The following is a 14,897-nucleotide window of genomic DNA, read 5'->3' on the forward strand; positions in this document are numbered from 1 at the left end:
TTTGTTTTTGTTTGGAGGATTCTGCTCTGTGTGTCAGTGAACAGGTTGTTTGAAAAAAACAAAACAAAAAAGAACACAGGCTCTATTTTAGCAAAGTTTCAACATATTTTATCTAGTCAAAATTTGTGCTGATATCTTGACGTTCCCTTTTCCCCTCATCAAAGGAGTCAACAGGAAAGATGAGAGACTTAATTAACGTTGAGAAGAGGCACGTTTTACATTATCCACTGCAGCTTTTTTTATGGGAATGCCCTCAAAAAGAACGAAGTTTGAAAGGAAAGCAGGGGCAGTTGGGAGTTACAAGTAAGTAAACTGTCCTGTAAATATACAGATGCAAAGCTAACGTAAAAAATTATGTTATGTGCTGTGCTGCTACGAACATCGCTCATATTATATCTGGACAAAAATGTATTATGAGGTTATGTGTGCAGTAATACAGAAGAACACATCAGCCCTGCAGGCAACCCAAACTCCTAACAATTTCTATGACAAGATCTATAAAAGTTTGATAAATTATTTATTAGGTATTAATATATTAATAAAGGCATTAATTAGAACTTATGAAGCCTTTTAAAGTATGCCTTATTTGAAAGTAGTACCCCACATTTTCATGTTGACACTAGTTAATGTGAGTCTGAAATAGTTTTTATGTGCTGTAGATAAGCTTGTTTTGTAATAATACATTAAATTCTATAGGCTTCATAATGATCATTTGAACGTTTTGCATGTGAAGTAATACACTACAAAGTAACTAGTTAAGCTATAAAAGAAATGCAGTGGGGTAAAAAAGTGCAAATGAAATGTAATTAAGTAGAAGTTAAAAAGTAGCAGAGAATGGAAATACTCAAGTAAACTACACGTACTTAAGTACAGTGGTTGAGTAAATATACTTACTTGTTTTCCACCACTGTCAGCCAGATATGATATGCAAATGCTTCAATAAATGCATTTGTTATGACCTTTTGTGTTAAACCTGAGGTGTTGACAATGGCATTTACATTTAGTGTTATTACAAAGTGACTCATTATGGTTAAATTGAATATTTTCAACTGTACTTGGTCTCAGGTTTGTGTATTACACACAATACAAACTAATGAAAGAATGCACCAAGTGAACCAAACGTATCCCATGCAATAAAGAAGGGTTATAAAGCCCAGGGAAACAAAAACAGCAATGGTTAGGAACGATACCGGGTATCAGCAGAGATCATGAGGTATAGGTAGGTACAGGTATACAGTATGAACTGGTATCAGGAATGAAAAAATCTGATTGGTGCATCCCCAGCTGAAGTTAACTGTTTGATGTTTATCACATTGCACTGTAATAGTGATAAATGCACCTCTCTGCTGGGGATATAGAGGGGCTGTGATAGGAGTTGAACGCTTTAAGGGTCAAATATAAAGTGAAATTGGTACCTCTGTGATTTAATATTGCACTTCAATACAGTTGGGGAACTCACAAGAGACAGATTAAAAAGGAGTGGTCAATACTGAAGCAGCTGAGGATGAGATATCCAGACTTTTAGTCCCTAGTGTGGGTCAAGCTCCAAGAATGCTGGATCCTGCATTCCCCATAATACAATCAATATTACCCCCCGCTTCCTGAGCTGAACAACCACCTCCTCTTTCTAGTTACCCTGTTCGAAACACAGCAATTAATTTTTTAATGATTAATCAATAACACCCCAAATCCCCAATCATCTCCAAACCCGGCCAGTTATACTCAACACGAGACATCAACCATTTTTGCAGGCTGAATAGTATTCACAATGAGTAAACTGCCTTTAACTGCAAAACCAGTGCAGTTCTCTTAAGACGGAGCCACTAAATCTAAAGTAATTGTCTCCTGTCTGGTTAATATTATTATATATGTTGACTTGTAATGTGATTATAATGCAGTTAACGTCACAACAGCTGTGCATGTAGATGTTGCGGCTGGTAGCTCCTTCAAACATTTCGCTGTTTGTCTCTTTTAATGTGCTAAAACAAGGATCACAGAAACACACTTGTAGGCATTTAAGAAGGAAGCATGGAGCTGGAATTAACTCTTTCTCCGCCATGGACAAGATATCTCGTTATTTAAGACACAACGCTTCCCCAACAAGGAAGAGATATCTCGCCGATTGCTTTTTTCACTGCAAGGCGGTAGGGGACGCTGTGATGGATCATTTGACAAAAAACTGTCACTCAAAGAAGAAGAGAACTGCTGGAGTTCAGCAACAGCAGCAGAAGAAGACGGTGTTATCTCACACCGCGGCCCATGGGAGTCACGCCACAAGGAGTCACGGAGTTAAAGAGCAGCAGACCCTGAGACAATTGATAATGCAGTCCGCATCTTTCAACTACGGCATCTTTCAGCTGGATGCACCGCTGCGGACCACCCCAGAGGAGAGTGGGGATAAGAGCTGGATAAAATGGATGAAATGGGACTAAGCTGAGACCTGCTCCAACACAAAATTGGCAATTATGGTGTTACACTTGACAGGGGGACCATTTCTAATCCGACAGGACGGAAAACGCAAGACCAGTTTTCTGCTTGAATACAGTTCACGCGCTGCAGCATCAGATATAGTTGGACTAGTTAATGATAATTTAAAAAGATCCTGGCGAGATGGATTCTCACAAGATCTCGCAAGTCCAGCTGCCATCTCTGCCACCATTTCTCCCAGGAGTGTTTTGGATGAGCTCTGCACTCCTAATTTAGCACATTAGAGCGCGGTGCACACTTTGCATCTTCATTGTTTTAATCTTTTGAAGTATTTCCACACAAAGCTGGTGTCGGACATTGTGTTGTGTTAGTCTAATTCAGATGGTAGAGCCACAAGTTGCTGCTCTAATTGCATTAATGGTCAGAAGTGTTTAAATTCATGCCCATTTGTGCTTGTTAATTAATTAAAGCTGTGGGTGCACTCAGCCGGTCCCACATAAGAGCAACAAAACACACACTGCGCCTCATCGTGTAAATTAAATATTAACAATAAAATAGCATATGCTGTGGCTTTATTTGTGGTCCTTTTAAATGCAAATTCATTTGTCTGTGGCAGTTTTACAACTGGATTTTTTTTCCTGCTTTGCTTCCATCATTAAGTTTGGGGGGACATAAAACCAATGTCCCCTATATTATTTTATTTTATTTGGTTTTATATTTTTTCCTGTTCTTCTCTGAATTGCTTTTAGCACCTGTTTACATGATGTATGTGTGTGTAGCACGAAGGAACTACAGTACAACTCTCATGTCATTGTACAACCCTGTGTTGTGTAATGATAAGAACTGACCCAGATACCCTGACAATGCACTTCAAATGCACTTGCACTAACATCTGTCACTTTTAATATGACATCTGGAATACACAGTAAATGAGACTACAACTTCAACTCTCATAAAACTCACAAAACTCTGCGACGCAACCAGCAGGGTTTTAAGAATATCAAGAGAATTCCAGTGTTTTCACTGTGTTCGTCTCAGAGCTGCCAGTCAGGAATGAAAGATGACTGAGACATGAAATCAGACGAGGCAGAACTGAGAGCAACATATTGAGGCATTGCAGCTGCAAACGCCAACATTTAATCTCCGAGCCCCGACATCAAAGCCCAAATCCCCAACATTTTTTCAGCAAATCAATCTTAAGTAAATATACTTGCATTTTTATATTTCTGTTGCATTTTGACATGCAAACCGACAATAATTTAGAAACCCACGGGAGTCCATCAAAGTGGGGCTACAAAATGATTTTAGATGCGACTTGCGATCAGAAAAAGCCTAATGGAAGAGGATGCGGTGACTGAAAAGAAGTCAGCTGAAAGGAAATGGGCCACAGTCTGTATTGTGTGTCTAAGTACATCGACACTGCATCTCCAACAGTGACAAGCTCATCCTATTCACAAAGAATACACCCACAGCAGCATTACAGCTTCTTAAGTTTATATAAGTGCATTGAGGAGGCAACGTGGAAAAAATACACATCTCCAGTGTATTGAGGACATTTTCATCCGAGCCCACAATTATATGTATTATTTTTTATGAAGAAACAGATCGGTCTGAATGTGGTCCAGTTCTTCAAATAAGCTTGCTTTTTAGCAAACATCAGACATGGCCAAATAATGCGTTTTAAAAAACACTAGGGCTCCAACTGCAGTTATTACTGCTCAAACAGTCAATAACTTTGGTAATTAGGCTAATTGATTACTCATTTGGTCTGCAAAATGTCACAGAATAGTTTTTAAAAAAGCCCTGGCTGATATTTTTAAATTGCTTTTGCACAACCAAACAAGTCCAAAAAAAGATAACAGTGAATTTTGTAAAAGGGTTACCAATTAATTTTCTGTCCATCAACAAATCAATGAATCAACTAATACTTCAGCTCTGAAAAGACTTTTGATGCCCATATACAGAATCAGTTTTAATGAATCACAGTGGTGCCATTAAGCTGAAATAAATCATACATTTTTACATTAGTGATGTGCTTTTTTATGCTGTAATCCTTTTCATCAGTTGAGATATTTGACTCTTGTCCTGCCAGACTCTGCAAATGTCCACGGACCAACATGGACCTTTGTAGCAAAAGCTAGACTGCAATTCTTGTCCAAGTTAATTAAAGGTCCAGTGTGATTTACAGGGGATCACTGGCATAATATGACAGAAACTGAATATTCATAAGCATTTTTTCATTTATGCAGAAGCACCTGAAGATTTGTTTTGTGTGTTTTTGCTGATTATATCTATACAGGGCATAGATCCCCTTCCAAGGAGGTCGCCATGTTGCGCCACCATGTTTTTACAGGGGCCCAAAACAGAAAAAAACAAACACTGGTTGTAGATACAGCCTTAAAATTGTTCCAATACTCTGATACCGCCTTAAATACTAGTATCATATCGGTGGATGCAGGTGTCCAATGTCATGTCATTCATACATACATATATGTATGTATGTATGTATGTATGTATGTATGTATGTATGTATGTATGTATGTATGTATGTATGTATGTATGTACAGGTGTCAGAATCAGTGTTGAGAAGAAAAAACGGTTTACGGCTTTTCACATTTCGCAGCCAACATAGGTTCTCCTGTTTGGAAGCAGAGAAAGACACGAGGGGCTCCATCTTCCGTCTGGTGCAAAGCGGCACAAGGCGTCTCTTTTTTTATTTTTTTTGACTAACACAGTCATTTTCACGCCCAGCACACACATTGTGACATGCACCCATCTGTGCGCCCATGGGTGTGGTGGTCTTATTATGAGGTGTGATCAGGCACATTGTTATGTTGAGGCAGCAGAAAGTGATCGTGTCATTAATAAACCTGGTCTAAAGTCAGTGGCATTTAACATGACAGGTTTGAGGGGTTTTTTTTTATTTTATTTTTGGATTTTTGTGATTTTGCTATGCCAAAACACACTTACAATTAATTTAGAGTCTCTCCTCACTTTGCACCCAGATCATGCATTGTTTGAATAGCAAAGTGGAGTTGGACACGCCCTAAATGCACTTGTGCCATGCAGTTTAGCCCATGCGCTAAAGATTGTCTAAAAAGGGCCCAAGGTGTTTGTAATCTGCAAGCTCACAACTGGTCCTTTAAAGCTAAAGCATCTTGTTTAATACATTATGATAAGACTACTAAAAGATGACAAACAAAGACCTTTAAATGTTTTTTTTTTTGAGTGCCTATTGTTCCAACAGTCCATTACTTTTGCAACAATGGGCGTGTGTTTCCGGGATAACAGGCTGTAATAAATAATCAATGGGCTTTCAGTCCAATGGGACAGTTTTCGGACTATTGGGGTTTCAGAATAATGAGCGGTCAGAACAACAGCATGGCATCTTTGGCACAAACCACTGTCAGATACATGAATTTCATGCCTTTTGGGTTAGCAGGTTACTTTGATAACTGTATGGTTTGTGAATTAAGGCGACAGAGAGACTAGGTGATTCGGTTTTAAAACTTCCTTTTAGGTTCAGGGAAAAACAACAAGCCTACATGCTCTAAAATTTCAAGAAAAAACAAAGAAATAGCAGGTGTGTTGTTGGTATCCAGCTGAGTGAAATGTCACTGACTGACAAGGTAATTTTGGCATGAATACATTATTTACTTTACTGACATTGTGTACCAGGACGGGCGCCTCCTGACAAGCCAATCAGCATTTTCTAAAATCAAAGCATACTACCAGCCGATGAACCAGTTTTAATCATACACCAACCCCCACCACACAGACACCAGCAGCTCCAGCTTAAAGCAATATTTTGTGAATGAGGTTGTCTAATCTCATTTGTATTCTATTAAAGCAGACCATTAGTCACAGATCTGTTTATCACATGTCAGCATGTGTCTCCGCTTGTCTCCCCGGAGACAGCCAGAGAAAGACAGGAAATGAACAAAGAGAGAAAGAGAGAGATATCAGCTGACCACATGCCACCAAGCCTCCGCTGCATCTCCCCTGACAGTCTCAATCTATCAGCGGGTCAATCTGTTGACAGATGTTCGAGCCTGGAAGACATCCGTTAGCTCGGTGAGACACCTTATGCTAACTCAGAATGTGCAGCATGGCTAAGAGACACATGCTCTCACAGTATGAAGCTTGGTCATGTCAGTGTGGAGCCGCACGCTACCAGACTTGATGCAGACCACAGTGTGAGGGTGGACTGGCTGCTGGCACGACCCCTGAGAGGAGGAAACCTTTACAGAGCATAAGGCAGCACTGGGTTAGAGTTGTTATATTAATACAGATTACTAATGTAGTATGGAGAATATGTAAGGTCAGAATTTCATGCATAAACATTAAGGGACAGCCGCAAAATGGACTGCAACGTATTCCTTTGGGGCAACTGTACCCATTGAAGTACATCCACTAAAAGTGCTTGTTTTTCCACAAACATGCTCAGATTGTAACTGACCATTTGCTAAGCCCCGCCTCCAAACAGCAACTGTCGAATCATAGGTTAGCAACCATAACCAGAGCTGTCAAGCTTTCCATTTCTCTGGACGGTGGCGTCTTGTGACACACGGGAGCACACACGTGAAGAACGGATTCAACTGTCGTCATTCGCTCGGACGTTAGCATGTCTGGCTAACTAACGCTAGCTTGCTGGTTGCAGTAACTTTACCTCAATCCAAACTTGTTTGATACCACCGCATCTCCATTTGTTCTGTGGGAATTTGAGGAGGAGGACGTGGGCTGTTGAAGAAACAAAGTGGGTTGACAACAATGCATCTCACTGTCTCACATCTAAACTAGATTAGTTTAGCTCTTATTCCAGCTGTTTTCTGTAACCGAGGTATGGCTGGTCTGGCTGGGTGACCAGTCTCAAGGTCCGCTACACTAATTTGGTCCCTGCGCTTCCTTTTTCCTCACATTAATGAGTGTATTTCTGTCATCGATCATGTAGATACGCCTGCCATATTTCAAGATCTGACCAATGTTTGCTGTGATGTAAGCTAGCTTTAGCCTCAGTTGTTTAGCATTATTGTTATATCATGTATACAGCTGCAGGGCAACTCCACACATACACTTTCACAAGGTCCTCATTTTAAAATATATCAGATGGATACATTAAAACATCAAACTGGAGACTTCTCAGTTGACTCAGCCAGCTATAGCTTACATTAGCCAGCTACACTAATGAAATCTGTTTTTGAGTCATAATTTTAGCCAACAAAATTCACAGTCATTAGCTAGAAATGAGAATCTGCTTTTGTTTAGTTGTCTAAGGAATCGAAGACCTCGTTTTTTCAACAATTTCTCCCAGTTCCAATGTTAAATCTGCCACCATTATCACCAGTAATTGCATCAATGCACTGGAAGAATGGAAAGCTTGGCAGGCCTAGCAACAGTAACTAAGGAGGTGCTTAGTAAAGGGTCAAATCTAAGTGTCTGACAACATCATGGAGAGAATCCATGTTCTCTCTGTCCTCAAAGCCACACCCAACAGAAACAAAATAAAACTCACCAACACCGTCAGTCTTTGTCAGTCTTTCCGCTGCACCAACTCCCCCAACCCGCAGTCAGATGTGAAACGAAACAGCCCTTTTATTCCCAGGACGTCCAATACTGACATTTTTGGTTGGTAAAGCTTCCTGAGCATGAGAAGATAAGAAAGTACGGCTAGGAGGGGGGGCGTTGTCTCTGGGGATGCTGGCGCTGCCACATTCTTCTGGTGAGTCATGGCTGATGATGAAGAGGGATTCTTTTTGTGTGAGTCTATACTATTATTTTGAATCTATAACATTTTTTGGGGAAAATCCTGCATAGTTTGCTTTTAACTAAATTATTTAAATATCATCACTTCTAGTCCGACAGGTTTTATAAGTCCAGGTTTTAATATCTCTCAAATTTCTGAGATTTCGGCTGCAATACGAGGTAAAAGTGAATTTGTTTGTGGTGCTCGACACAACAAATAACTAATTAGTTAACTGACTTAAAATTAAGCCGCAACCATTTTGATAATCAAATAATCACTTTAAGTCCCTTTTTCAAACCAAAGTTGTCAGATATTTTCTGGTCCCTGATTCTCAAATGTGAAGATCTGTTTTTTTTTTATTAGTCTCAAATGAAAACCTTTGTGTTTTACACTGCTAACTGTTGTTTGTGAGAGATATTCTTCATTTTCTGACATTTTCTCAACAAAACAATCATCAGTTGAATGAGAAAACAACTGATAGTGAAAATAATCATTTCTGCCCTGAATCACTATATTTTTTTGTCTTTATTTAATCTTGAAAATCATTTATGATAAAGAATAATATAAAAAAAAATATGCACAGTCAAATCATAAAGGATTGAACCTTTGCAGACCAATTTTGGCAAAGACTTCCACCTATTATACCTTCATATTTAACATTAATGTAAACATCTCATCATGCCATATATTAAAAAAAAAAAATCTTTAGCATTAACCAGAGATATCAAGATATCTTTAATGTTGTAAATTAACTTGTAAATTAAATTAAACAGGTTTCATGACACCGTAGTTGCAAACAACTCCAAATTAAGTTTGATTGCTGTTCCACACAGTGAAATGGACATTTTTGATTGCTGTATGAAGGGTTTTTTAAAGTACCATTTCAGATCCCCTGTTACTTAATTAAACGCTGAGAGGCCACTTCCAAATAGTTTGGAGAGGTGCTGCAAAATCAAGTGCAGGCACTGAACAGACGTTAAAAAACTCTTAAAAATCCATTTCTCTGTTCAGAAACCCGTCAAATTTGTGCCAGAGAGGTGAAGAGATCAGATTGAGATGGAGGACGTAAATCCAGCGGCCGAGTTCACCAAAAGGTCACCCGTACCGTGACCCGCCACGGCTATTTTCTGAGTCAGTGGGGACGTTTATGTAAATTCTGCATGCAAGCGAAGGTAAACCAAGCATGCCTAAACAATTTCAGCAATGTGAGAGATATGTTTGGCCCCGGAGGAGACCTCTTTGCTCCTTGAGGTAGAAACCCGAGGAGGACCAGTTGCTGAGGGGGGGGTGAGGAAGTAAAGCAGGGTGGAAGGAGAGACAGGGGTTAATATGAGTTCAGTTGAACTCAGAAAAAAGATAGAGTCTGGACGATTAAACGGTCTCAATAGGGGATCATTACAGAGTTGGTGTTGATAAGGATGATAAATTTTGAACGTTTTTACTTGATATGAGAAGATCTAACAGCCTGTCACACAGCAGTCAGTCTGCTGCCTCTCTGCCTCCATGGACACATACTGTATATACAGAGACGCCGCCACATTGGCTTTTGGATCCTACTTCAATGCCATTACCATTTTGGTACCATCAGGACTGGCTTGTAACCAAAACCGGGGGGTTGCAACCTGCTAGTTGCAAGCTAACTTTAACAATTGTTTAGCTGATAACCAGGCTATAGCTTAACCTCTTTAAATAGCGTTACTAGCTAGCTAACATACATCCTAACATAGCAGGATGCCAGAAAATGGCAGCTAAAGTTACCCTGTACAGTATAAATGATTTTCATTCCAGGTAGTTGCCTGAGTCGATGGATGACGCTGATGGACAGTTTGGAAGAGAGAAGAAAAGTGAAGAGCAGTTAAATGATCTGTGTGTGGAGCGGTAGCCTACATTCCTATTATTTTTGTAATGACTTGGAAAAATGTTTAGTTGAAGTGTAATTTTTGCAAAATGTCATTAAATTCACATTTGCAGTGGCCTCTTTTTGTACAGTGTGTGTTTGAATGATCACAGTGAATTACAAAACAATAAGAATTGTTATATAACATACTAGTATTATTTATTATCATCATCATCATTATCATTTAATATCAAATCATACAATATTAAAGTTCCATGGCAGTGAGACAGAACATAACCCAGTTTATGGGTAATATTAAATTAAGTAAAAGAGGCTGGATTGCAAAGCTTTAGAAAGGGACACGATCACACAAAGCCAACGTTCGAAAAGTACAATGCTAGTTTTAGCATTCGGCTAACATTAGTCTTTCCTGTTCAGCCTGAACTGTACATTTACTGTCACACTGACAACTTTAGCCTCTGCAATGGGCATCACCGTCAGACTTAGTCTGCTGCTCATGTTCACTCACATGCAGTATGATTCATGCTTCAGCAAAGTTCAGTAAAGTGTAATTATTAAGGCAGTTGAGGTAAACCTCCATCTCGTGGGGAATGTTGCTTTGTCAACGAAGTAAGAAAAAAATCCATATAGTCACAGCCTTAAGTTTAGTAAAAAAAAAAAAAAAAGCCTGTGGTTTCTTCAGGTTTCTGTTATGAACAGGAGACTCTTCACTCATCACGATAATTAACAATATTGATCGATATGGACAAAATGATCGAGATTGAAATGTTTGCCATATCGTTCAGCTCTAGTGTAGAACTTCAGAAATGACTCAGAGTTTATCTTGTGTCTTTTCTCTCCATCGGTCTCATCCATGTCACTTTGATGGGTGCAACGCTCATCATCTGCACCGTTAAGATGCCGCGTTTGTGTGTGTGAGCGGAAAGCGAGCGCCTTTGTGTGTATATTGGGGTCATCAAAGTCAAGTGTTGGTGTCTAGTCAACCGCATTGCATCGCTTGAGCGCATTTATACACACACAGACACACACACACACAACACACAGTTTGACCCGCTGTCACAGAGATGTGCAGCGTCTCTTCCTGGATCGACCCTGAGGACTGCAACACAACAGCTGCATCCAACTACACTTTTCCTCCTCTTCCCTCCTCCCACCTCGACCTCTGCCCCCGCTCACTGCTGTCTTTTACTGTCGGTGGCTCTGGAAACACAGTCTGTCAGTGTTCAAGAATAAATTGGGTCCCCAACTGACTGTTACTCGTCGCTGTGGCCTTCCTAAGTCTCCTCAATATACAGTTTACTCAGAGGAGCAGTGTCCAGTAAGACAGGTGCACGGTGGACTCTCATCTGACTGGTGCTTTACTATTGAGAGGACATTGCTGCAAAAATAACTGTTAAATATTTTATTACTGTCACCAGCCAGGACAGGATCGTGTTTGTCAGTTAGGTGGCTTTGACAGAATGCATGTTTGACTTTGTTTACAGCTGCTTTATAACTGCATGGTCACTAGTGCAGCTTCTATATCAGATAGATCCCTGAACTGTAATTTTCTTCTTGGCTGCAGTTGGTTCTGATATGTGGTCACAAGATAATTATTTCCATTCTTTTTACACTTGTCAGGCCAGCAGGGTAGTCTTCAGCATCCTGGCAAAAATGACAATGCAAACAAAATAAATGTATTTGCAATCTTTTACAGTTACAGTATGTAATTAAAGTATAGTTACTATTCAAAATGTACCAAAAGTTGCACCCAATTATTCCTTGCTGTTGCTTGGCAGACGTCAGTCCTCCCCTGAGTGCACTCTTCTAAAAATAAAATTTAACAGGCAGTATTAATTATCAGTTTATTTAGTTGTATTTTTGAATTGTCTGATAAGCTTTTATTACATTATATCAGTTTATGGGTTCCATAAACTTGTGAAACAGGATATATTGTAGATGTGGGAAGACTTGTAAAATATAACACCTTTTTTTGTTGGTTTGCTCAGATCCAAATGTTCTGTTCTGTAACCCACCCCCAAGTTTTTAAATTTGAGTTTCCATGTGCTGGACAAACAATTAGTGGACTGTTAATATAAAGTATTTTTTATTATCTTGGTAACAGTGCTTTTGACCACTCATAAAATGTTCTCTTACCAAAGAAAAGAGTAGAAACAAGAAAACATTGGTGGAGCCAAAAAAAAAATCAATGGATATGAACAAAAATCGGAGGACATCTGTTTGTAAATGGCTTCCTGCAGGAGGCCCCATGTGACTTTTATCTCGAGTAAGATTATATTTTTTAAACTCAATGAGCTTTTCAGCAAAAGTTTTAATAAAAAAGAAGTATAACCCGAGTGACTTTAATAAAAAAATATCTGTGCGGAAAGAAAGCCCTGCAATGCAATTAAGCCTCAAAATGTGTTTCACTGTTTGTGCAACATCAGTCATTATCTTCTCACCCTCATGCCAACCGAAGGTCGAGTTTAGTTTTTTATTCCACAAAGCACTGCTGGAGTTTCACTGGAAAATATCGTTGCAGAATCTTCCAAGCAATGGAAGTGAATGGTGACGAGTTTTCAAATGAAAAAAAACATAAAATGCCTCCATACTGCTGGTCAGGCATAATCTAAGTCTCCTAAAGCCTTGATCTGCAGTTCACACATGGTTCAGACTGTGTGCACATATGAACGTGTTTCCAACCTACAGTGAAGATTTAGGCTAAAAACATTGAAAAGTGCTCACCATTAGGGTTGGGCGATTGGACGAATATATCGTCCATCGACGATGGGCTGAACGCATTGCCGATTGCTCATTTTTTGCCCGATTTTTAGGGCGATATTTGTCATTTTATTTTGCGTAATGTAACAGTCTGCAGAGTGACAGCCTCTGCTCTGCACCGCGCTCTCATCCAGCGGTGCACTCACACCCACTCAGCCGACCATGAGTGCACTGAGCTGGGTGAGGAGTGAGAGGAAAACAGCCTGAGTCAGACTCTTTACACTCGTTTCACGTGGTGACTTAAAGATTTCAAGATTTATTTTGACCAAACCAGAGTTGGTGATTGTTGGAAGAGTGAACAGACTAACAAAGACGGTTTTGGCGAGTTTTACATGTTCTTCTGTCGAGTTTGAATGAAATGTGTTTTTCGAGGCGTTAACGAGCCAATTAAAGTCGTCTTAGTTCGGTGACAAAGAGAAAATTGAATTCAGAAGGTGTACAGTTGTATTTCTCTCTTTAAAATGGAAAATAAGTGTGAGAGCACGTAATTTCTAGACACGTTGTGAGTTTATTTTGTCTATTGGACGTATTGAACGTACGCAGCACGTGTAACAGAGTGAATTTGTTCGAATTCGAAAAATCCCCTAACAAGGACTGTGCAGCATCAGGTACGCTCTGCTCAAAGCCACACAGGCTTGCCGACCGTTCCAGTGAAGATTTCACAAAAAACAATCAATACTATACGTTAGTTTGTGTGTGTGTGTGTGTGTGTACTCTGGATAATGCAGGAGGAGTTCAGGCCAGGACCCAAATAAAATATTCATTTTCTCACTCTGGGATGAAGAAATGAGTTAAAGCTCAGCAGTGTCCAGGTGGAGCGGCGGCTCAGAGCACACAGCACATTGTATGTTTGCAGTGTGAATATTGATTCTGGCTCGTGACCAGCAGGATGTTGCATGCCAGCCCCTGGAGTTCCCATCTCTTCTCTCCCATTTCAGATGATCTAAGTCAATACCTTAAAGAATAATAATACAAAAGCGTCAGTATTTTGGCAGATGAATCAATAGTTTAAGACAGAAGACTCACACAGTTGAACATGCAGATAGAAAGAGGCTACTATATTTTTCTTCCTTTGTATTCCGACTGTAAATAATTTAAAGCAGGTTCAACTGAAAAACATAAGTTCTTCTGCTGTCTTAGATTCTGCATGTTGTTATACTGTGATATGGCAGAAGTGCTGTCTTTTCCTGGATTTAAAAGGCGGCATTACAATAAAAAAAAAAAATTTAATATTGGCCCATTTTGTCATTATATCAACATGACTGATGAAATATTTTATGAAAGCACCAAACAGCATTTGGCCAAAAATATTGCGATGTTGGATTCTGTCCACACTGCACAGCCTTTCTTTAATATCGTTATATGTTTGCAATATTTTAGAATTTATGGTATGTTATTTTAGAGAAAATGTGTGCACCAAGACATGTACTGTATACAGCTTTTGACATAATTAATTGATAATTAAAGTTTTTTCTTATGATTAAAGCCACAACAATTAATCAATTATTAAATTAATCGCAAACTATTTTGAGTATTATTGAAAAAAAAAAGGCTAAATTCTCTTATTCCACTTTTTTTAAATGTGTATATATTTTAGTTAATTTACTCCTTTATGAAATTAAAATGAATATCTTTGTGTTGTGGGTGAAACCAGACATTTGAAGACGTCATCTTGGGCTTCAGGAATCACTGATCAACCTTTATCACCATTTTCTGACATTTTATAGGCCAAAAACTATTAATCGTAAAAATAATCAACCATTTAAATTGATTATGGAAACAGCTGTTAGTTGCATTTCTACTTATGATCACGTTTCTTTTGAAATTTAATTTGATGAGTTGAGTGAACTCACAGCAGTGTATTTAAGGAGGTCCAGAACCAAGAACACTTGACTCCAAAGTAGAGCTTTAAAAATTATTAATGAACAACTAAATTGATCACCAACTATTTTGGTAATGCAGTAACTGTTTTGAGTCTTATTTTATTTCAGAAAAAAATAAGCTTGATAATGAAAATAATTGATAGTTGCAGCCTTCAGCCAAAGTCCAGTTGAGTTGATCAGTGTGAGTTTGATTAGTGAGCACAGTCCACATCAGGTGTTAAAACAA

General features: G+C 39.0%; 1 protein-coding gene across 1 annotated transcript in view; it reads right to left on the reverse strand.

The window, feature by feature from the left end:
• LOC146324303 (ephrin type-B receptor 1-like) overlaps positions 1–14,897 on the reverse strand; it is a 143,398-nt gene that overhangs the window by 109,532 nt on the left and 18,969 nt on the right. The gene's annotated exons all lie outside the window — the stretch shown is intronic.

Source organism: Lutjanus erythropterus, chromosome 7 (assembly GCF_056507025.1).
Source record: "Lutjanus erythropterus isolate fLutEry1 chromosome 7, fLutEry1.hap2, whole genome shotgun sequence".
Taxonomy (NCBI): Eukaryota; Metazoa; Chordata; class Actinopteri; order Lutjaniformes; family Lutjanidae; genus Lutjanus; species Lutjanus erythropterus.